Source organism: Ipomoea triloba, chromosome 13, assembly GCF_003576645.1.
Source record: "Ipomoea triloba cultivar NCNSP0323 chromosome 13, ASM357664v1".
Classification (NCBI taxonomy): domain Eukaryota; kingdom Viridiplantae; phylum Streptophyta; class Magnoliopsida; order Solanales; family Convolvulaceae; genus Ipomoea; species Ipomoea triloba.
In genome coordinates, this window is record NC_044928.1 from 13,142,277 (window position 1) to 13,167,269 (window position 24,993).

Below are 24,993 nucleotides of genomic sequence, written 5' to 3' on the forward strand. Positions count from 1 at the left end.
TCCGGCGGCCCCGTTTTACTCTTGCCCGGTTATGGACGAGATCCAGGCTGCTTACGGCTTTCTACCCCATAGAGCCGTTAGAGGGTAGCGATCCCCTAGAGTTCATTGTGCACTACCCCTACCCTTGGGACCCTAGCCCTCGGGATGTTTGGGAGGAGTGGTCGATGGTCATAACCACTTCTCGGTTTTTGGACCATATTACTTGGTATGAGGGGGAGTGGCACCTGGTCTGGGGAGAGTTCACCGGCCCCGTGTACCGCAGGCTTGACTAAACGTTGGATCTTTGGGAGTTTCTGGGGAATTTGTTTTTGGTGTACATAAATTTTTGTAGCCGTAGTAATGGCTAGGCATAACCAGTGCTTTTAGGTCGAACCCTGTTGGTATTTTGAGCCCGAGAGGCTTCCTATGTATGTATTTTGAAAAACAAAATTATGAACCCTGCTTAATGAAGCTTCATCTATTAACATGTCTGAAAGTTGTAAGGTCTGTTGAGAGGTTGTTGTGATGAGGATAACTCCTTTAGCCTGTGCACCTAGAGTGAGGCCTATCGAGGAACGATAGAATTCTCTCTCTAGGTGTGGCGGTAACGTCTTGGATGTACGGGAAGGTAGGTTCGGGGTGTTACAAACCCTTTTCTCATCTTTAAAACTTCCTTAGTTTCGTCATAGTAAGTGTGAGGCGTTTTAATCATGTCAACAACCTCGGGCCACGGCATTCACACCTCCCGTTGGTCAATCATCTCAATAGCCCCGGGCCATGGCAATTAAGCCCTCCCGTAGGTCTATCATCTCAATAACCTCCCGGCGAATAGACTTCGCCCTACAGTATGAACTAATCATACAATATAACATAACGACGAATAGACTTCGCCTTGCAGTATGAGTGATCATACAATATAACATAACGACGAATAGACTTCGTCCTGCAGTATGAATGATCATACAATATAACATAATGACCACTGGGCAACGGCACTTAAAGCCACCCGTGGGTCAATCAAGGTCCTCCTCAACTTACTTTAGAAACTAAGGGTTTGAAAACACGATCCTTCCTTCAGTTTTCTTTTCTTTCTTAAATCACTCATTTTGGGCATATTTCAAATTTGAGTCCAATACTTAAAATTGGCTACCTCATTAGCCCCTGAAGGATTTTCAAAAATACTTTCAGTACCCGCAGGCTTTTCAAACATCATTTTCACATCTCTCAAGTAAGGTACACACTTACTAAAGATGGTATTTTCTTTCAAAAACAAGGTTTTGACAACCTGTGTACCAAAATAGCATACGTTCTTCAACGTAAATTTTTATAAACATTTTTGGATATACTTCATATTCAAGTCTCATACTTGAAATCCTTATATACTCATATATTCTACTAACATATATCCATTCTCAATACTATTACTATAATACTATGAACCCATAGTCAACCACTTATGAATCAATCGATTCATAACACCATTAATCTTAACATCCTTAACCTTGTTCCTTATCATGGATCTCAGTCCATATTACAATCCAATCCTTATCGGTAATCCATAGTCATGGTTCCACCATTAACTCATAATAGATAATTATTCTTGTCCTTATCGTCATCAATGACTTCCACCATCATCAACACCATTAGAAATATAACTTGAGGAAATTGCACACCCAAGTATGTATAAATTTCTAAGAGGTAAAGTCATTGCTTAATCATAATCTAAAATCGTTTAACAACTATTTCCTCAAGATTCAGCATATACAACCTTTATCTCGATATTTCCATATATCAACTTCCTCAATATATCATGATATCATCACTACTCAAAATTCCTTTAAATCATAACTTATTCACCAATAGAGAGATCTCCAACTCCCACAACAAATTCCAAAGGAATAATTCCAATATCTCATAATAATTACCAAGGAGATGATTTTAATCTCTCAAAATAACCACCAAATAGAGAACATCCAAACTCTCACAATAATCACCAGAGATAATTCTCCAAATAATTAGTCACACTTTGATAGTATACTAATTACCATTCGATCTTTCATCCAGTCATTAAATCTTAATAACTATCATCAGTCCTTAACCACTATAATTAGAGCTTAACTACCTCCTGAACTCCACTGTTAATCCATCATTAATGTCAATCTAATCCCATTATTAACCACATCATAACCAATACTTGGTTCATCGCTAATAAATATTTACATCATCATCAAGTAATCCTTAATTAAGCTCTAATTACCATCTATAATCATTACAATCATCATTAATAACCATCCTAACTTTATCACCATTTCATAACCCATGTATCAACATGCTGTAACATCATTATCATCTTTCTCATAATAACCTCTTAGGTTCATTACAATCCCATCATCTAAACATCAATAGCAATAATCAAAGCTTACATCATCCGCACCACTGGACGCACAGGGGGCGCCTAGTGGACGCTCGTCCAGTCCCCGCGTCCGCACTACCATACACCGTTCGGTCTTACTTTCGCAACGCTGGACGCACGATGGACGCGCGTCTAGTACTCGCGTCCGCTCCATCGGACTCACAATTGGATCTTACCTTTGCACCACTGGACGCACGTTGGACGCGCGTCCAGTACCCGCGTCCGCACCATCGGACTCACAGTGGACGCACGTCCGATATCGCGTCCACTAGTTCTGCCACCCTTCGCCCAGCCCGAACGCACCGTGGACGTGCGTCCGGCCCTGCGTCCGCACACACGGCCAGTCCTGGACAATGTGAACAACGCAGTGGCGAACACCTCTACAATCCTCTCCATAATTATTCTGAGTACACATATGTATGCATATCCATATTTTTCAACACAAAGCTCATAAATCCCTATTTCAACTATCAATCATCAAATCTTAAGTAACAAAACCAACTTAAGGGATTTCTTACCTTCCAAGTAGCTTTTAAAACGGTAGAAATTGTTGTGGACCTTTCCTTCAAATTTCCACCGAAGAACCTATATAATTTCCACCATAATAACAATATTTTCAAGAATTCTTAACTTAGAATTAAATTCTAGGGAAGAATTCTAGTCCTTTTAACCGAATAAAACCAAAGATTTACCTAGTATGGAAGCACTTGTGAAGAACTTGGCTATGGAGCTTTGTGATCACAAGGTAAAGATGAATTTCTCCTCTCCTTTTCTCCCTCAAAATTTCGGCCAAGGTGATGGAAATGGGGTAACTTGGAGATTAAGTTAGCTAGCATGGCTTCTCCCATAATCCATCCTACTTAATTAATTAAAAATTACCATATGGTAAATAAGTGTGACACTTGTCACAATCCCATGGTAAATCTTGAAGGATAAGTTTGCCTTGCCAGGATTAAATCAGATAAAAGTTCGGTGGAATATAACTTAACTCGAGAAAATTTTAATACCAAAATTATTCTAAAAATAATCCCGTCATTAACCACCAAAATCGGACCATTCCCGGTATAATGCGAAATTCAGCGGTACGAAGGTCCGTAACAAATTTTCACTCTTATAATCCGTCTAATTCCAACTTAACCAAGCAGGAAATTCATGCTTAATCATATTACGCATAATAATCCATTTCCTAGGGAAATCCGAACCGAATATTCGTCCTTAATCATTTTTACGGTTCCTGACCGGCACGTAGATCGTAGCTCATAAAAATATTCTTTTGAAGTACCGGTAGATCATCTCCTAAATGTCATAGCCTAGAGAAATATTTTTCGAACCCTAGACTTATTAAAATAGACGAGGGGTTACACCACACGCGTGTGGGCAGGCGTGGATGCTCACTAGAATTATTCCACGCACGCTCGCACGCGTGGTGGGGGTTGTGGACGAGAATTTCTCCATTTTTGTTTCTTTGTTATTTTTGGCTTGGTCTTTGCGTGTCCCTATTTGGATTTAATCCTGTGGAATCTTTCAAAACATACCACACAAAGCTCTTTTGCAATTCCTTAGCAAAATATCATGAAAATACATAGATTGCATCTTTCAAATCTTTGTTTTGGCAAGAAATCTACTTGATTAATCATAAATAGTTACGTACTTTTGGCGTCTATCTGATTCATAAAAATACTAATACTTGGTTTTATCTTATTGGTTGAAACAGATAGAAAAATTTGATGAAGTTAGTCAAGGCACATTTCAACTGAACAGATATGATGACATACTGACATCGGCTCTTGGTATATTAGAGCAGAAACGTGGTCATGGTACTGTGAGAGGAATTGGTTAATACTCGAGCATCAGACAAGTTTTTGGCAAACCAGAGCAGAAACACCACACATCGGGTAGAGTTACGCTTACTCCTGAGGTAAAGAAGTTGTTGGAACAGTGTAGGCAAGTTACATTGTTAGAGGTGCAACCCAAGATTGACATGCTCACTCAGCAACTCAATATATTGATGAAGAACATGTCAACCGCAAGCCAATGTCCACAAGGAGTTTCAGCTGGCACTCCTCAAAGTGTTTATGCGCCTTGTGATATACCTCCGACCCGAAGCAGCTGTCATTTGGTTGATGCATATCCAGTAACCACAATTAAGGTAATATTAAAAATTATTTCAATTTAAAACTATTATTTTCTTTTATATTTAAACCTAACATATATCTATTTTATATTTTTAACAATAGAGCAAAAAAAAAGTGTTGCCTTGCACAATGTGGCCTCGATGGTAAGATGTTTGTGGTTGCACAGGGTACGGCTTACCCAACTACAGCTGAGATAACAATAGTGCATAATCAATTGATATGTTTTAAATATTAGTATAATTACAATTTTATATTGGTAGGAAAATATCAAAATAAGGCCACCAAGACAAAATAAGCCAATAAAAGACCCAAGTGTTGATCTATCTGCTGCTGCTACTCCTAGACTTGGCCCAATTGTAGGTGAAAATGTGTTTATGCTTCTGTGGAAAACCTGCAAGCGGCTAGTCAAGACCTTGACGACAAGTTGTTTGTCTAGGGTGAGGTGGATGTAGGTGCTATGGAAAGTGTTAAAACGAAGAGTCAAGACTCCCCAAGTGTCGTGTCTCTCGAGGATGACAAATTGGAGCAAATTAGTGTTGGCATTTAGGAGGTTAAAAGACAAGAGTTGCAAGGATTACTAAGGAACACTTCGGTCATAGATTTGGGGGTTGTAAGGGTGTATTTGAAATAAACAAATTGAAAAATAAACAAGGAGGTGTGTGACTTAGTTAGTCCAAATGATTGATTATCCAAAGGAAATATGGAAATGAGTTTTGGGAATGAACTTGGGAGTCACGGTATCAATACCAAGTGACGTCACACTTGGACTCTCAATCCTCATTCGGTTGAGGCATTTTATCGAACACCTTGCCTACCACTCCTCTCGGACCTCTTCCTTTCGGGCTAAGGGCGGAGATGTGGGTGAGTTGGACTCGTGAGTGGCCGCTATCGCGCACACACTCTGTGATACCCCGAAATTTTAAACCCAAATATCTTGTGATCGTAGCATCGCATAATTTCGCGGTGTACTGAACCTAGCCCAATTTTGAGGGTTAGTCTGGAATAAATTTTTAGTTTCAGAAATTATTCTATCTGGATTATTTTCCACCGAAACTATATCTGTTTTGACCCTTACCAGTCCAAGTTGAGAAATTTTATTATTTTATTATTTTCCTCAACCTTATCTTATAAGGCATATATATATGTTGAGATAAGAATGAAGCAAATTTCATTCTTCATTTCCCATTCCCATTTCGTGAGAAGAGAGAGAGAGAGAGAGAGGAGATGTGATCCATTTCCATCTTCTTCCTTGAAGCTTCAAAAACCATAGCAATTTCCTTCACATCTCTCAATTTTATTCGGTAAGTTTTCGATATTATTCGGTAGAAAGCTTTGTATTCCTTCCTAGATCATGAATCTATTCTTAGTTTCTTGAAATCTCTTGTTATGGTGTGGATTTTGCTCCTAGGGTTTGACGTGAAGTTTGGGGAAAGATCCAAGATTTGCTTCCTACGGAAGGTAAGGAATCCCTTAAGTTGGTTTAGTCACTTGAAATTAGATAATTGATTATTTGGTTGAAATATGGTGTTTTGGAGCTGTGGGAATATTTTTGTATACATGTTCATAGCGTGGATATGCTTGTATATGTTGTATTTATGTCCATATAGGCTTATACTTGTGAGAATATTGGAAAATCAAGATAGATTTCTGGCAGTAACTTCCGAGATTTATTTGGAAAATTTGGTAAGTTATTTTGATCCTATTTTCTTCAGATATGTATTTCAATAAGTGTAGAACCTGCATATAAAATTTCATAATGATCGGAGTAGTGGAAGTATGGTTTTCGGAATTTTTCCCAAAACTGGTCCAGAGAGAGACAGAATTCCGGACAGCACACTGCCAAGGGCAAAAATGGAATTTTCTGTGTTTATTCGTGGATCAAAATGACCAAAACTTTTTATGGACATCAGGTACTATAAGTTGGGGTTCTACCATAAAACTTTCAAGTGAAAAAGAGTTCGGGAACTATTTTTACCGGCTCAATCTTTCCGGCTCACCTTTTGCCCCATGCCCTACCAGGATTAGTTCAATTCCGGGCTTCGCTTTCACTTATCTTTCTAAAATTAAGGGGTGCACACTTTCACTTCGAGAGATCATTGTGTGATACCCCGAAATTTATTCACCATTTTTTTTGTTACAAAATGATCTTTAGCCAAAAATGTTTCAAACTATTTATTTTTCAGAAAACTTCAGCTCGGCGCAGTCCGAAAGATTTATTCGGTAAACATACTTCCCGAACTCCGTTTTACTTGAAATTTTTATTTTAGAACCCCAACCTATAGTACTTGATATCCTTAAAAAGGTTTGGTCATTTGGATTCTTGAGTAAACACAGAAAATTACGTTTTTGCCCTTGGCAGTGTGCTGTCCAGAATTTTTCTCTCTGGACTAGTTTTGGAAAGAAATTCAAAAACCATACTTCTACTCCATATATTTCTATGAAATTTTATATGTAGGTTCTAGACTTGCTTAAATATATATTTGAAGAAAATGGTATCAAAATACCTTGCCAAATACTCCCAATAATATTTTTAATCCGGATCCAGTGTTCTGCCAATTTCTTTCTGCCAGCACATGTATTCTTCAATTTGATACCAATTATTTGATATCATCTATGTTTTAATTTTATTTTGTCTCTTCTAGAACCTAGGCAGCCACCCTATTGTCCCTAAATTATTTCCTACCGAAACTATATCTGTTTTGACCCTTACCAGTCCAATTCAAGATATTTTCTTGAGTTACCACAAGATTCTGACACTTGTCACCATTTCTAGCCACATGTTATTATTTAATTAATTCTTGAAGATGATCCAAATATTGTGGCTTATCCTACAAGCTCCCTCATATAATATATAAGCTTTGTCTTCAATTTGTTTCCCATTTTCCTTCAAAAATGCCGAAATAAGAGAGAGGGAGAGAGAGTGTGATCATCTTCCATTTTCTTCCATTGAAGCTTGCTTCCATAGCCAAAAAATCCTTCTCAAGTCTCAAAATATTCGGTAAGATTTCAATTTTATTCGGTAGAAAGCTTTATATTCCTTCCTAGAGCATGAATCTAAGTTAAGATTTCTTAAAATATTATGTATGTTGTGGATAAATTATGGATTGTATAGAAGAACCAAAAGAAGTGGAAGAGTGAGCATCTGAAGGAAATTAGTGAGATCCTAAGAAGATCAGGTAATCTTTATGTCCACCAAAACCTTTTTCCACCATGATATTCATGAATTTCTTGATAAAGTATGGATATAAAGATTTTAGTAGATGAAAATTTGTGTGATTGTGGTATATCATGAGTATATGTAGATATGTGTATGATTATATGAAGATAACGATTTAAGGGTGGTCATGGAATGATGATTAAAGAATGGCTATTGGTTAATAGTTGACTAGTAATGGTGATTAAGTTAGTATTAAAGATGGGTTAAAGATGATGACTAAGGGTTAATTATGGATTAATGATGGTTGTGGGACTAATGATGAAGGTTATGGAATATGGATAGAATTAATGACTTAAGTGAAAGCTATTAAAGTTAGTAATGATTTTTTGATAATTATGGGTTGTTATTGAGGTATGAGGATTATTGTTGATGGTGGAGAAAGGTGTTAGAATTATTGTCATTAAAGGATGATTAGGGATTGATGGTGACGGAGATATAATTAATGAGGGGTTATTAATGGATTGATGATGACTATTATTGATAATGGTGGATTATGGGTTGCTAATTGAAGATTATGGATTAATGAGTATTATGAGTTAATGGTAGCTAGTTGATTAATGATGAAGAATGATAATTGGGTTACTATTTTAAGAATTTGGAAGTGATTCTTTTGATTTGGGGATTGTTGGTGTTTACTTGAGGATTTAAAATATCTCTTTGGTAAAGATATTATGGTTTAAAGGAATTTTGAGTGGTGATGATATTATGATATATATTGAGGAAAGTGTTATATGGAAAGATTGAGATAAAGATCGTATATGGTGAATCTTGAGGAAATAATTGTTGAATGATTTTGGAGTATGGTTAGGCAATGACTTTTCCTTAAGTTATGATCTAATGATGTTGATAATGGTGTTAATGCTTTCGATGACTTGATAATGATGTTATAAGGTTGTTGATTTGTCGTCGAAGATGGATTGCAAGGTTAGTAGTTACTAATGACAATAAGTAATGCTTAAGAATGATTAAGGTTAATTGTTGGATTATGGGTGACTAAGTATCGATTATAGATGTGTGATTTCCTTAAGTTATAATGGTATTGATGATAGTGGAAGTTGTTGATGACGATAGTGAAAAGGACAACTATTTATCATTTGTTAATGGTGGAACCATGATTATGGGTCACCGATGATGATTGGGATTGTAAGATGAATTGAGATTCATGATAAGGAGTAAGGTTAAGGATGAATGGTGCGATGAGTCGATTGATTCATAAATGATTGATTATGGGTTTGTACTATTACAAGAATAGTGTTGAGAATGGATATATGTTGTGTTAGTAGAATACATAAGTATCCGATGTGTGTCCAGCTTGTGTTCAGTTGTGCTTTCTTCCAAAATGGTTTTGGGAACTATGTTGAAAAGTCTTTGGGCTACTAAAAATGTTTATGAAAACTTACGTTGAAAGACGTATGCTATTTTGGTATAAAGGTTGTCAAAACCTTATTTTTGAGGAAAATACCATTTTTAGTGAGTGTGTACCTCACTTGATTGATGAGAAAATGATATTATGGTGTGAAGTTGGAGATTATTCCTTTTTAACACTCACAATGGATTCATAAATATTGGGCCCTAAAGTGATTGGTATTAACCACGTTGAGTAACCTTGTAGAAACAGATCCAGTGTTACTAGAGCTAGTGCCTAACCTGCGGGCTTGGAATCCCGACAAGGGGTGTGCACACTAAAGGTCCTAGATCTGTTTCCCCTAGTTGGAATAACTAGGTTGTGGTGAGGTGGTGGAAATGAGAAGGAAATTGTGGTGTGAATTGGAATATCTTTAACTTTATTATGGTAAAAGCTAGTGATTGCTGTTTAAATGTTTATATGATTAAGTTATGATGATGAGTATGATTATGAATATGATATTGTGCATACATGTGAAATGAACTGTTTTCAAAAATCAAAGTATAAAACTATTTTCCAAAAGCAGGATTTTACAGGGTGGAGTAGGGATTACCTAGCACTATGTGCTAATTCTGTTTTCCAAATGAATTTCAGGCATGGAATAGATATTATTATCTGAGAGCGATAGAAGAGAAAATGGATCTACTCGATCTTAGAATAGCCACCCTGGAAGAGTTATTTCCAATTGTATTAAGTTGGATGTTGATGTGGTTGTTTGATGTTGTAAGTTTAGCCTTAACGTTTGGGTATAAGAGAGATACCTAAGCGTGGCGGTAACACCCGGTTTTCTGCTGATAAGGTGTATATGCTTCCGCTGATTTTGTAATAAATGTGAGAGAAGAAAATTGGGGTGTTACACATTGACTCAGGTCTAAGCAAAATAAGAGGTGAATATCATACAAGCATACAAGAATTTAAAACTCATTTGGTCTAAGCAATTGCTTGGTAAAGAATGAGTACTTCCCATGGATATTCAAAGAGGAAAAAAAATTATTTTAGGCATATGATTAACATTCTCCCTAGATAATGTGAACAATAACACACTCTCCAGATATCAAACACACCCATAAGACAAGACCAATATGTCAATCAAGCAACAAACAATATAAGCACAACGTGCGTCCTTTCCAAACTTTAAAACAAACATCGTCCTTGATGTTGCCTTGAGGATCAAGTGGAACAAAGGAGCACGGTCATTCAAAATCAATCAAACCCTTTCCACACTTTAGAAGTGTTTCCCGGGGTGTGGGGTATCAAGAATATAGTGTTTTGTGGGTGCAAAATAGTATGTGTTTATCAAGTATGCAAGGAACACGTATAACAATTCAATTTCCACACTTTAGAATTGAAAAACGAGGCATGAAAAGGTAAAAGGGATAAGAGGTTTACAACCAAGTAAGCATCCCTTCATTTCCACACTTTAAGCTTCTAGCATCTCTTTTGCCTTCGTTCTCCAAGCTACATGAAACAATGTTAGCGCAAGAAGACAACTAATTGGAGTGCAATGGCCCGACAGAAGTTCTTTTATTTATAATGAAAGCATAAATACTAAAACAAGGTAAGTAACTAAAACAAAAGCAACAAGAAAGATATGTAAATTAAGATAGGAGATGATTGTTGGTACGGCCAAACCTTGGGATACTCATAAAAATTGGATGAAAAAGAGAAGAATGCACAAAAATTTGTTAGGACCTATCCACGTGGACTTACACGCGTGTAGGTCCACGTGGATTAGCACTGGAAAGGTTCCACGCCTGTCACCACGCGTGTGGGCAACGTGGACAACAGTGCTGATCACTTTCTTCGTTTCCCGGCTTTTGCCTTCCACATTTGATCTGTTTTAGCTCAATTCGTCATGGCTTAGCACCAAAATCCCCTGCAATGTTAGCTCAAGCAAGGCTATTCTAAAAAGAAAAATTGCTAATAAACGAAGGAAAATAAAAAATAAACAAGAAATAAAGTTCTAACATCTAAGGATAACGTTGGATTGCCTCCCAAGTGCGCCATGGTTTAACGTCTCCTGGCCAGACGTGGTGTGCTCTATCCTTCGAAGCACACTGATTTTGGGACCTTACCAAGCGTCCCATGTACCTTTGCTTCAAGGTATGCCCCAAGGTGTAGGACATCCTTGAATTCCCAACCAAATAAAGGAAGAACAACATTAATGAAAGAATTTTAGACTCAAACACCCTCCTTAACTCTTCTAGGATGGTGTGCACTTCCCTTATTTCCTCATCTCTTTCACCCCAAAAGATATTTCATTCTTAGCATAAGGTTGGTACCATATCTCCTCACTCCCATTTTTATTTTCGAATGTAGCCAAGTCTCTCCACTCAACTTCCTCCATAAGATCAAACGTAAAAATCCCATCATTTTCTACCATCTCTTCCTCACACTCTCTTTTCTCATATTCCCACTCTATTTGATTAGAAAAATCACACTCATCCTCACACGAATAAAATGAAGCATCGTCTCCCTCACTCATCAACTCATTTTCACCCATGTCAAAGGATTCATCTTCCAGAAATTGAAAACAATCATATTCATCTTCAAACAAAAGAGAATCCTTACAAATATCAATCAATATATCACGAGTTTCTACGGAATCATCCTCCCGAAATTTAAAGCAATCATAATCACAAGTAGTTGAAATATTAATGCAAAGGGAGTCATCCTCACAAGTGTCAAAAGGGTTTTCAACAAGAGCACAAGGATTTTCAAGAATATTAATGCAAGAAGGATTAAGAATATTACCACATGTTGGCTCTTCATCTTCCCACACTACTTTGATGTCCTCATCCTCACTCTCCATCTCTACCTCCTTTTGATTTTCCAATTCGAAAATTGGAACTTCTTCAAGCACCGGGGTATAACAATCCACTTTCTCTTCAATATTCACATCTTCTCTATCATTTTGCTCTTTTTCAACCTCTTGTACAATCCTTAGATTGGCTTCCAAAATCGGGATATCATCTATGATGGTGGAGTTAGCCCGTGACTCATTAATTTTCATGAGCTCCTCCATCATGGATAGCATCTTCGTTTCAACCTCTTCTAATAGAAGTCCTTCCTCCCTGAGGGTAGCAAGATAGTCTTTCCATTCGCTCTTGATTTCGGCTTTTAAATTAGCCATATCCTCCTTGGCCATCCTTGTGAATGCGTCTATTTTTTCTTTTAGAATTTCAATTTCGTCCTTGGCCGGTAGGATATAATCGTAAGGATTGAGTGGGGTAAAATATGGATTAGAAGGTGGTGTTTCAAAGAAATGGGTAGTATTGTTTTCTCCATTAAATGGTGATGGAGGTGGGTAGTGGGTGTTTGGGTGGGAATTGGGGAATAAATTTGACTCGTGAGTATAGCTTGGGTCGATTTGTTTCATCATTTGTACAAGCTTACTCTCTATATTTTGGGATATTTTTTTACAGCTTAACGAGTCATTTTGATAAATGGGGTATTGTGGAGGGAGTTCTTTTTGATAAGGTGGGATTGGGTGTGTATATGGTGGTGGGTGATGGTTATGTGTATAAGATGGGTAAAAATTTGGAGGTGGTAAGTAGTGGTGTGGAAATGGGTAAGGATTTGGAGGTGGGTAGTGATATGTTGGTGGAGGGTAAGTATAGGTAGAATGGGGGTAATGTGGATATGGTTGGGGTGGAGTGTAGTTCAATCGATTTCCCTCATGGTGTGGGTAACCATGGGGATGCATATAAGCACACATTGGCAAGCTTTCAAATGAATTTCAACAAAAATTTCCTGCACAAAGCTTAGCCAACAACAATTCTTTGCAACTAAAAGTAGCTGCAAGTGAGCAATAAAATATTCAAGACAATTTAAGCTCACTTCTCCAATCAAGTAACAAAAAAATAAGAAATAAAACAAATAAAAAGAAAGCAATTCAAGAACTTTTAAAAATCAACTTCCAAAATGTCAACACAATTCAAAACCGTTTGCCATCCCCAGCAACAGCACCATTTTGACAAGTTGTTTGTCTAGGGTGAGGTGGATGTAGGTGATATGGAAGGTGTTAAAACGAAGAGTCAAGACTCCTCGAGTGTCGTGTCTCTCGAGGATGACAAATTGGAGCGAATTAGTGTTGCCATTTAGGAGGTTAAAAGACAAGAGTTGCAAGGATTACTAAGGAACACTTGGGGCATAGATTTGGGGGTTGTAAGGGAGTATTTGTGATACCCCAAAATTATAAACCCAAAATTTATTTTCAAATTGAGATTATTTCGGATTTATTGTTAAATCCAATATTTTTTTAAGAATATTTCGTTATAATTATGTACCTTTCAAAACAAAGGTTGTTTCGCGAACTCTGGACCAACATATTGCGAATCAAGTTATTATTTTAAAAATGGGTCCAGATGTTATTTGAATTTAACCTATTGTAAAATTTTTATCTTAAAGAATTATTTTGTGTAAAAATATTAATATTAATATTTTAGTACCAAGCTTATGAGATAAGATTCATCTATATTTTATTATTATTATATATATATGGATAAGCTTGGAATATTTTATTATTATTATTATTATATATATTATGTACGTAATATATAAGTTAGGAAGGGAAGAAGCAATTTCATTTTTCATCTTCATCCCCTTTCATTTCGTGAGAGAGAGAGAGAGGGAGAGAAGGAAAAGGGGAAAAATAGCTTCATCTCCTTCATCTTCAAGCTTGACTCCATGGCCAATTTCTTCACAAATTCATCATTCTTTGGTAAATTCTAGATCTATTCGGTTATAAAGCTTTGCTTCCCTCCTAGAGCATGAATCTAAGTTAAGATTTCTTAAATATTGTGTTATGTTGTTGGTGGAATCTTAGGGTTTTAAGGTGAAATTTGGGGAAAGGACTCAAGATTCATCCTACGGTGTTAGTACACGCCCGAAAGGTAAGGAATCCCATAAGTCGGTTTAATCACTTGAAATTGGACAATTGCTAGATTTTTTAACTTTGGAACATTTTTGTATACATGTTCATAGCTTGTATATGCATGTATATGTTATATTTATGTCCATATAAGCTCATACTTGTGAAAATGGTGGAAAAACAAGCTGGTATTACACTGAGTTTACTGCCCAGAACTGGCAGAGTGGGACGGACGCGACCCTGGACACGCGTCCATAGCTCGTCCAGTGGAGTCCAGTAGTTCGGGAACAAGGCCGAAGGGGCGGACGCGGTACCGGACGCGCGTCCGTCGGGCGTCCATTGATGCGTCCACCGGGCGTCCAGTGTTTGGATATGAGATCAAATTGTGTAGACTTTGATTATTGATTATTGAGGTTTAGATGATGGGTGGTAATGACCCTAAGAGATTATTATGATAAGTAATGAGATTATGAAGTTGGAGGAATTTTGGAAATATTTGGAATATGGATTATGAAAAGGAAAAATATTGGTATATGGATATTATGAATATAAAGGTTATAGACATAAGCTACGACATTGAATAAGTAATTTTGGGGTTATAGATGCAAGATGTGAGATTTGAAAGTTATGGTGATTATTGTGAGAGTTGAGACCTCTCTATTTAGTTTGGCCACCGGTTTGTGGATTCGTCCGGTTGGTTTGGATTTAATAATTAATGATGGATTAACAGTGGAGTTCATGAGGTAATTAAGCTTTAATTATAGTGATTAAGGACTGATGATAGTTATTAAGGTTGAATGACTGAATGAATAAATTGAATTGTAATTGGTATACTATCAAGGTGTGACTAATTATTTGAAGAATTATCTTTGGGGATTATTATGAGAGTTTGGATACTCTCTATTTGGTAGTTATTTTGAGAAATTGGAATTATCTCCTTGGTAATTAGTATGAGATATTGGAATTATTCCTTTGGGATTTAGTTTGAGAGTTGGAAATCTCTTTATTGGTGAATAAGTTATGGTTTAAAGGAATTTTAAGTAATGATATTATGATATATATTGAGTAACTTGTTATATGGAAGAGTTAAGATAAAGATATTATTATGATATGTATTGAGGGAATTGTTATATGGAAATATTGAGATAAAGATTGTATATGATGACTCTTGAGGAGATAATTGTTGAATGATTTTGGAGTATGGTTAGGCAATGACTTTTCCTTAAGTTATGATCTAATGATGTTGATAATGGTGTTAATGCTTTTGATGACTTGATAATGATGTTATAATGTTGTTGACTTGTCGTCGATGATGGATTACAAGGTTAGTAGTTACTATTGACAATAATTAATGCTTAAGAGTGATTAAGGTTAATTGTTGGATTATGGGTGACTAAGTATCGATTATGGATGTGTGATTTCCTTAAGTTATAATGGTGTTGATGATAATGGAAGTTGTTGATGACGATAGTGAAAAGAATAACTATCTATTATTACTTAATGGTGGAACCATGATTATGGATTACTGATGATGATTGGATTGTAAGATGGACTGAAGTTCATGATAAGGAATAAGTATTGGGAATGGATATATGTAGTGTTAGTAGAATATATACGTATCCGATGTGTGACCAGCTTGTGTTCAGTATTTTCTCAACTGTATTTTCTTCCAATTTTGCTCGTACTTGAGCTATGCTTGAAAAGCCTTTGGGCAAGTAAAAATGTTTATGAAAATTACGTTGAAGAACGTATGCTATTTTGGTACATCGGTTGTCAAAACCTTATTTCTGAAGGAAAAATACCATTTTTAGTTAGTGTGTACCTTACTTGAATGATGAGAAAACGATGTTAAAATGAATAAAACCTTAGTTTCAAGAAGTTACGAGGACCTTGTTGTCTTTTTACCTCGGGCTATAATTACCGAAGGTTGTCATTGAAATATGTACGGTTGTATTCGTACTTTGGCGAAGTCTATTCGCCGAGTCTCTACGTCACTCATGTATGGCTAGACTGTGGGGGTGTGCACACTTAAGCGTATTGACTCTGTCGTCTCCGGGTTGGTGTCATTTTAATGGACCTAGGCGGGGCCACACTAGGGGCCATTCTAATGAACCTTCGTCCAAGGGACCGAGAAGAGAATTTGGGTAATGACCGCAAGCCCAAGTTCCAGGTTCATTCGGTCAACGACAAGGAATATTCAACATTTCCTATAAGGCCTCATACTTCGAAATGAAACTAAGTCGAGTTTTGCATAAGTAATGGTTGCATCAATGTCTATGATGAGATGTATGATACTAGTTCCAAGGAACTAGTCGAGTGATGTCTGAGAAATGGAATATTGTGAAGATGTCAAGTATGGTTGAGAAAATTCACGCGTGTAACGTAAAGATGATTTTGAGCGGCAGTTATGCCATTATTCTTATTTGACAAAAGCTTTACATGATTTAACTTATATACGCTACTATACTATCTATGAATCATTTGGTTGCAGGTAAATTTTCAAACATGGGTAAAAACTTTACGAACTTCCAAATTATTTATGTTTTCAAACCTTTGTCTACTTTTAACTAACAATGGATTTCCTTACTTAGCCGTCGTGCTAACTACACTTCGATGTCTTTTCCTTATCAGATGCAGTTTAGTGTGGACTCCTGTAGCCCGATGAGCTCTGAATAAGATGGAAGTACAAGTTGAGGTCTACTCTATGCTTCCGCTGATTACTGATTTGTAATAAATGTAAGAGTTGAAAATTGGGGTGTTACAGTATTTAAACTAAACAAATTGAAAAATAAACAAGGAGGTGTGTGACTTAGTTAGTCCAAATGATTTATTATCCAAAGGGAATATGGAAATGAGTTTCGGGAATAAACACGGGAGTCATGGTATCAATACCAAGTGACGTCACACTTGAACTCTCAATCCTCATTCAGTTGAGGCATTTTATCGAACACCTTGCCTACCACTCCTCTCGGACCTCTTCCTTTCGGACTAAGGGCTGAGATGTGGGTGAGTTGGACTCGTGAGTGGCTGCTATCGCGCACACACTCACTTCCCTAGAGTCTACTATCTATCCCGGCCGGAAATAGAAGCAAAGCATGAAGAACTTCAACCACACAAGACTAAACCCACTTCATTTTCACAAGTATATGACAAAATTCAAGCATCAATCATAGGATCTAACATGGGGCACACACACCCCTCAACTAATCTACTCAAGCATTATCAAATTAAAGATCAACAAAGCAAAATTAAACAAAGCAATAGATTAAAGTTCCAGTCTTTAAGGAATAAAAGTTTTAGCAATATACCTAGAGATCTATGGATCTACTCCATCTTCCTTTCATCCTTCATCTTACTTCTTTAATCTATGGAAAATCTATCTATCTAATCTACTCTAAAGAAGAGAAAACGGATTTCCCCCAAAGGGGAGAAAACCCTAAGAAATCTGATCTAAAGAAAGTTGGGGCTCTAAGAATTGTTGCTGAAAAACCTATCAAGGCCATATATATAGCCTCCGAAATCTCGCCCTAATTTTTTCCGCGCTGTGTCGCGTCCATGTGCGTCACCACGCGTGTGAGCGCGCGTGGGAGCATTCTAGTATGCAACCACGCGTGTCACCACGCGTGTGAGCGTGCCTGGTGAAGTTTGCTTCTGTTATCTTCTTCTATGTTGTAGCTCTCGATGATACGGTTGCATAGCCACTTGCCTCGCCTCATTCGGACATTCCTAACTCCGGTTACGTCCGTTTTACTGAAGTGTCGCCGGGATGCCCTGAGAAATTTAAGATTTGTGCAAATTATATTGAAGCACACATGATTAGTTCCTAGACCTATATGCAATGAAATTACCCTATCTTAGTATATTTTAAGCCTAATGGGCATCTAACATAGCATATTTCACACCTAAATGACCCCTAAAACACAGCTACTTTTGGCACTTATCACTTGACATCATTTCCTAATGACAAAGAATACCTTGATGTGGATTTGGACCCGACAGTCTTCCATCATTGAAATATCAATGGTGTTTTTGTGATGTTAGAAGATATCAAGGATTTGCTAACAATGAATTGGTTAGATGTCTCGGTTATACAAGTGTTTATGATGTAAGTTTTTAATTATTCATTTGTTTTATATACAATTGTTATTTATGTTTACTGAAATTGGTTGATTTGTTATTTTTCAGGTTTTTGAATAGTCTGTGTAAGCAGTATGGAGTAGCATCGATTGGGTTTGTATGTCCAACACAAATTTCAGCGGATATGGTCAACAACAATCCTGAAACCGTTTCATCATATCTGATTCATGTTATGGACACACATAAGGATCAACAATTCATATTGGCACCGTATCATCAACAGTAAGTCTTTTATTATACTATTTTCTATAACTCCATAACTTTATTTGAAGTGTTTTATAATATTAGAATTTTAATATATATATTTGTAAATGTAGAAATCATTGGTTGTTGATCGTGATTTGCATCAACTTAAAAACGATGTATGTATTTGATCCTTTGAAATGTGGGCGCACACTTGAAGTCAAACCTAGTATGAATATGCAAGTAAAAACTTTATTATTAATATATATATATATATATATATATATATATATATATATATATATATATATATAGTTAAACTATAATTTATAAATTACTATGTTGACTAATAACCCTAATTAATTTGTTTTGTAGGCATTGGAAGATACCACATACTCTATGAATGAAATAGAAGAAGTTCGAGAGTTGTGGGCAAAATATTTTCTAGAAGAGTGCGTTTAGATTGACTTTATTTCATTTTATAAACATGATTATCCCTATTGTTATATTGTGATGCATGTTATTTTTTACTATTAATTGTGAAGGATATTGTGAATTGTGGTGATGTTTGCATGTGTTGGTGGATAGTGATGTTTGTGTTGCTTTAAAATTAAATATTTGTGTTTGTTTGAAAATTATTATTTGTGTTGGTTATTAATTTATAATTAGTCATGTATGTGTTAGTTTGAAAATATAATTGTGAATAGATAATAGATATATGTTTATAAATTTTGATGTTGCGTTGGATGATTTGGAAAATTCTGAGCAGGTTTTATAAATACAAAAAATTGGATATTTGTAATTTAAATTAAAAATTAAAAAAAAAAAAGGTTTACGCGACACCTGCTCGTGCAGGTGCCGCGTAAAGTATTTTAAAAAAAAATAAAATACTTTCCGCGGCACCTGTAGCGGAACAGGTGCCGTGGAAAGTCTTTATTTATTATTATTTTATTACTTTCTGCGGCACCTATTCCGCTACAGGTGCCGCAGAAAGTATTTATTTAAAAAAAAAAAAGTTAAATGCTTTCCGCGACACCCGTTACAGGTGCCGCGGAAAGCCTTACCTTTTAGCGTCAGTAGCATAGGCTACACCTGTAGAGGTGTAGCGAAAACACTTTTACAGGTGTAGCCTATGACCTTTTTTGTACTAGTGGCTCCTTCTTCTCCATCTTTGCCAACCGGTGTCGCCACGTGTAATGGATTGCATAGGCTATCAACAGTACCAGAGAAGAAGGAGATGGGAAGAAGCCGAAGTCGGCCGATCGATCTGGGAAGAAATTGCTTGTAGCAGGAACATAGGGAGAAATAGGGAGGAGCGAGAGATTGTGCGTGGATGGCATGTGATTGACTCGTGTAATAAAAAGACCCGACCCGTCTCACACAAGTTTTTGCCATCTTAGGTATATAATTAGAGTTTTTTTTTCCCAAAATGGTCCATCAATTATTGCTCATTCTCAATTTTGCATTTCAACTTTCAATTGCACCAAATGTGGTTCCTCAACTTTAAAAAATTCACTCAATTTAGTCCTCCATTAAGTACTCCATTTACTCAGCATTAAAATTGAGGGCATTTTTTTCCGTTCACCTATTTTGTGCCTAATACACTCAGTAATAGTAGAGGGACCATTTTGAGAAAATCTATTTTATTTATTTATTTATTTTTGATTATTTTCATTTTTGTTTTTAGACTCTATCAAATTAGAATTTCGACATTTTTTTCTCACAAATATAAATAGTTAAAACCCCACACTCCAACCCCAAAATTTTTAACTTTTCATCTATCTCTATCAAGTTTTACAATACATTTTGTAACTTTTATAAATACCCATATACTTTTTATTTTTATCTTTTTATGTCCATATATATCTAAAAAAACTCATACTAAAAGTTCAATAGACCTCTTAAAAAACCATTTAATAGACAATCAATCACTATATATATCACAATAAATATTACTCCCTCTATCCCATTTTACCTGTCCTGTTTACTATTCATTGGTCAAACAAATTCTTTCTTCATTGCTTATTTTCTTTAATAATTTTTAATTATTTTTAAATTTGATTTTTTGCGTTTAATAGTACTTTTAATGTAATTTCTAAATATATAAATTTTATATACTAATACTAAACTTGATATTATGAAAATTTGAATTAAAAATAACTTCAGTCAAGCCTCGTTAACCAAATCAGACAAACAAAATGGGACGGAGGTAGTATTTTTATAAGAGTTAATTCCAGAAATGGTCCTTCGACTATTGATTTTTACCAATTTTCGTCCTCGACTTTTAATTTGACCAAAGTTAGTCCCTTAACTATTGATTTTGTACCAATTTTGGTCATTTTGTTAAGTCTATGTTAAATAGGTGTAAAAATTGAGGGCAAAAATGTAAAACCAAATATTTTAACCTTTCTTCTTCACTTTGTTTCCCCTCCTCCATTGCAAGATTATATCAGTGTTCGCTAGGCGCCCCTAGGCCGTTCCGCTTTCATTGCTAGGCGGTAAAAAATCGGTTGGCCGCCTAGTCGGCCGCCTGGGCGGCAAAATCGGCCTAGTCGGCCGGCTAGGCGGCAAAATCGGCCTAGTCGGCCTAGGCGGCCAACTCGGTCAACTCGGCCGAGTTGACCGATTTCATCCGATTTTGACCGAGTTATTCCGATTTTGACTGGTCGTTGGAGTCTAGACTGCTTCTGTAAAGTTTTAAACTTTAAACATTTAATTTATTTCATTAGTTAATACATTTTATTCATTGATTCTATAATCCAATTTATTAATTAATAATTATTCATTTATTTGATTTATTTCATACTTCATTAATTAACAAACATTATTACCATATCCTGATATTTTTTATAGTTTGCTACTTTGAATCATTGGATGATAGATTGAATGTTGAAAACTGCAAGTCTGCCATTGTTTTTTTTGTGCCCGCCTAGTGCCGCCTAGATTCTGCCTAAGCCCCGCCTAAGCCGCCTAGGCGCTAGGCGCTACCCGGGCGCCCGACTAGCGCCTAGCGCCTACTGCAACCATGGATTATATAGGGAACAATGTGAATCAATATATTTACTTTTTACATTTTATGCTAAATTGTTTCAAGTAATCAAAAAATTTTCTTGTATTTTATTTTTTATTTTATTTTGGTTTAATGCAATGTAATATATATACTCCGTAATAATTTATTTTGTATTTTTTTTTTGTAAATTCTCTAACTGAATGTAGAGTGTTATTGTATATTTTATTGTTGTATTAGGTTTTTTTTTTTTTTTTTTGCTTTATTCAATAGCAAAAATGATACAAAATCAATAGTTAAAAAAAGTGAAGAAGAAAGGTTAAAATATTTGGTTTTACATTTTTCCCCTCAATTTTAACACCTATTTAACATATATTTAACAGACGGACCAAAAATTGTACAAAATCAATAGTTACCAACTTTGGTCAAATTAAAAGTTGGGGACAAAAATTGGTAAAAGTCAATAGTCGAAGGACCATTTCTGGAATTAAATCATTTTATAATTAAAAATAAGTTTTTTTTGTACCTTGGTAAAAAAAATTCGATTTCGAATTTAAGTTTATTAATATTCATATATAAAATACAAATAAACTTCAAAATGACAAGAACTTGTCATTGTGGTAAACGGGGAGGCTTTAGGTTTAGGATTATCTATTTTGTGCTAATTATTTTAGCATTTGGTTTAGAGTTTTTTACCAAAATGGTCCCTCGATTATTGGGAAATTGCCAATTTGGTCCTCAACAATTTTTCTTGACCAATTAAGTCCCTCGACTTTGAAAATTTTAACCAATTTAGTCCTCCGTTTATTTTTCCGTTAATATCCATTAAATCAGGACCAAATTGGTAATATTTCTATAGTCAGGGGACCATTTAAGTAAAAAATTAAGAGGTAAACTACAATAAAGTCATCGTACTATTTGGGAACAAGTAATTAGGTCATCCAACTCAAATAACCCCCAAATAAGGCATTGAACTCAGGAAAATAAAGCAATTGAGCCACTGCAACCCAAAAAAAAAACAATTAACCCATTTTTAAAATTTTCGGTGACAAATTCCGACACCGACGATCATTTTCGGCAACCGGCGGTTTCTGGTCGCCTTCTCCTGGGGAAGGCGACCTCGCCTTCCCGGCGAGGGCGACCATTTTTGGTTGCCCTCGCCAGAAATGGCGACCGGCGGCGACCATTGGAAATGATTGTCGGTGCCGAAATTTGTCGCCGGAAATTTTAAAATGGATTAATTGTTCCTTTTTTTTTCGGTTTTAGTCGCTCAATTGCTTTATTTTTTTGAGTTCAATGGTTTATTTGGGGTTATTTGAGTTGGATGGCCTAATTGCTTGTTTCCAAATAGTACGATGACTTGTTTGTATTTTATCCCAAAAATTAATTACCAATTTGGTCCCTTGACTATAGCAAAATTACCAATTTGGTCCTGATTTAACGGATGTTTAACAGAAAAATAAACGAAGGACCAAATTGGTTAAATTTTTCAAAGTCGAGGGGCTTAATTGGTTAAGAAAAATTGTTGAGGACCAAATTAGTAATTTCGCAATAGTCGAGGGACCATTTTGGTAATAAACTCTTTGGTTTATTTTGCCTGTACTTTAACACATTTGAGATTATTGATAGTCATAGTTATAGACTCCCATTAGCATGATGTACTACTTGGTAGCAAGGGATTTGAAAGTGGTAGCTATAGTTTGTACTAACTTTGGAATGGGACTAATGGTCTTGTGAGTTAAGTTAAAACCAACTTTTTAAAAGTATTTTTCAATATTTTGCCACTAATTGAGAAGCGAAGCGCACTTCACGGTTCAGAGAAGTGCCAGAAGCACCTCTCTGACCGAGAAGTGCGCCTCTTAGCAGTATACTAATAAGTAAACTTACCTTTTGATCACAGGTGGGAGTTTACTTTTCGGCTCAACCGAGAAGTTTACTGGAAAAAGTTACATTCTAGTCCAACATTTTCCCTACATTTTGCACTCTTTGGGGGCCTAAAATTGAAAAAAAAAAATCTAGTTCAAAATTTTTTCTACATTTTCCTAATAATGTTATTTGCAACGATAAAAATAATATTTATTGTGATACATAGTGATGATTAATTGTCTATTGAGTTTTTTTGTATGATATTTTTAGATATATAAGAACATAGCAAAAATAAAAAGTATATGAGTATTTATGAAAGTTGCGAATTGAAACGTATTTAAAACTTGATAGTATAGAGGAAAAGTTTGTATGTTTAGACAAACAGAAAAAGTATGTAGAGAAGTTGAAAACTTTGGGACTGAAGTGAGGGGTTTTAACTATTTACATTCGTGAGAAAAAATCTAACAGAATTTCTAATTTGATAAAATCTAACAACAAAAATGGAAATAAACAAAAATAATATAAATAAAAGATTTTTTTTCAAAATGGTCCCTATTGTTTTGTGAGAAAAAAAATCTACAGAAATTAAAATTTTTTTAGAAAATTACAGAAATTATAATTTGATAGAGTTTAAAAAAAAATAAACAAAAATGAAATAAATAAAATAAGTTTTTCCAAAATGGTCCTCGAGTTTTGCTAACTGTATTAGGCACTAAATAGGTGAGCGGACCAAAATGCCCTCCATTTTAACACTGTGCAAACGAAATACCTAATAGAGGACTGAATTGGGTGCGATTTTGAAAGTCGAGGGAGCACAATGGTGCAATTGAAAATCGAAATGCAAAATTGAGAATGAGTAATAGTCGAGGGACCATTTTGAAAAAAAAACTGTATATAATTATAAATAACTTCCCATTTATTTATCTTCTGGAAAATTACTATAAAACTACGACTCGAACCCACAACCTCCCATATGGGAGCGCAACTTGATGTCATTAAACCACAAGATCTTGGCATATTCATGCACTATTTTGTTCTGCCTTGAAATTGAACTTATCCGAGTATAACTGAAATCTCAATATACGATTGTAAACTGTGAATAATCTCATCCATAATAATCAACATAAAATTTTTATTTATTTATTAATATATATATATATATATATATATATATATATGTATATATATATATATGTATATATGTATATATATGTATATACATATATGTATATATATGTGTGTATATATATGTATATATGTATGTATATATATGTATATATGTATATGTATGTATATATATAGAATTGCGTTCAGGTGTGAACCACCTGTCCAAGAGAAAATTGAGAACTCTTCGCAGCGCGTCACGTATCCAGGATGTAGTTGCACCTAACGTTATAACTAGGTGCACCTAATGTTATAACTAGGTGCACCTATGTTGCACCAGGTGCATGAATGTTAACAAAGCAAATTACTTGCACTTGTAAGTGAAAATATGTGCACAAGTGCAAGTAAAATGTATTACAAGTGCAAGTAAATTGTACGCTGAGTAGCAATACTAAGTGCACCTAAAGTTATAACTAGGTGCACCTAGGTTGCACCCAAGTACATGAATGTTAACAAGGTAAATTACTTGCACTTGTAAGTGAAAATAGGTGTACTTGTAAGTAAAACTAGGTGCACTTACAACACAATTACTTGCACCAAAGTTTGAGTTATTTACGAAAATGCCACCACGTCATTTTTTTAAAATTACATCTGATTCGTTGATCTGGACACGT